Source organism: Bubalus kerabau, chromosome X (genome assembly GCF_029407905.1).
Source record: "Bubalus kerabau isolate K-KA32 ecotype Philippines breed swamp buffalo chromosome X, PCC_UOA_SB_1v2, whole genome shotgun sequence".
Classification (NCBI taxonomy): Eukaryota; Metazoa; Chordata; class Mammalia; order Artiodactyla; family Bovidae; genus Bubalus; species Bubalus kerabau.
Genome location: NC_073647.1, coordinates 73,214,493 through 73,215,908, shown reverse-complemented (window position 1 = coordinate 73,215,908; position 1,416 = coordinate 73,214,493).

Below are 1,416 nucleotides of genomic sequence, written 5' to 3'. Positions count from 1 at the left end.
CCTTTTTATCTTCAAGTGCTCACAAAGCATCAGCACCATCCAGGCACTTGCCAGAAATGCAAATCCTCAGGTCCCACACCACCTCCACTGGACCAAAAACTGGGGAGGTGGGGCCCAGAAATTCCTGTTTTTATAAGCCCTCTGGAGGAGTCCCTGATAGCTCAGTCAGAAGAGAATCTGCCTGCCAGTGCAGGAGACCAGGTTTCGATCCCTGGGTCAGGAAGATATCCTGGAGAAGGAAATGGCAACCCACTCCAGTATTCTTGCCTGGAGAATTCCATGGACAGAGGAGCCTGATGGGCTACAGTCCATGGCGTCACAAAGACTCGGACACAACTGAGTGACTAAACCACCCACCACAACTGGCAGTTTCTGGGAACCTCTCTAGTTTGAGAACGCCTACCTTTGTGAATTCTACTTCCTTTTCACAAGGACTCAGTGTGGACCTAAGTATCATCTATGAGCTCATGGATCATTTAAGTTAGAGGGGTTTGCATCTTTGTCCAGTAGAACAAAGACTCAAGAGGCAGTTAACTTTGATAAGATCTCTATATATTCAGTTTTCTGGAGAAAGCCCTTTCGAGCTTGTGCGAGAAAGAAAAAAAAAAAACCCTGCATACATAAAGACATACTGAGAGTGGATCTTTGCAGCTGTTGCTAGAATCCAGATGGGGACATGAGGGAACCTAAATCAAGGCCAGAGCAGTGGAGGCAGGGCTTCTCAGGTGGCGCTACTGGTAAAGAACCCACCTGCCAAAGCAGGAGATGTAAGGCATGCAGGTTGAATCCCTGGTTTGGGAAGATCCCCTGGAAAAGGAAATGGCAACCCACTCCAGTATTCTTGCCTGGAGAATTCCATGGACAGAGGAGACTGGTGGGCCACAGTCTATATGGTTGCAAAGAGTTAGACACAACTGAAGCAACTTAGCATGCAGCACGCAGTGGAGGCAGAGAGGAAAGAGCAGTTGATACAGAATCGGCAGGATCTGTGGGCCGACTGGATATATGGGAGAATACGACCCAGGGAAAGCCCTGACTTGAGCAATTCAGTCCTGGCTTCCCTTGTCACCAGACTTGGTCCTCAGCTCCGGACAGCTCAGCAGCCTCCTTCTTATCCGCCTCACCCCTGACTCGAGCCCTGGATATGCTGTGTTCATTCACACTTCACTATTGCTGACAGAGTCTACCCTTCTTTCTCTGCCCAGAAAAATACCCTCTGAATGCCCTTCCACATTCTCTCCACCTGTCTAAATCTCAGATGTAGCCAAAACCTACCAGCAACGGAACTTAAGGCATATTTATAAGAAAAACAAATTCTAACTTGGAGAAAAACTGGTGACTTTCTATCCTGGACTTTCCAGGGCAGTCCTGATCTTATGTAATTTTTTTCTTTTTCCAAATAAAGGTGATTTGTTA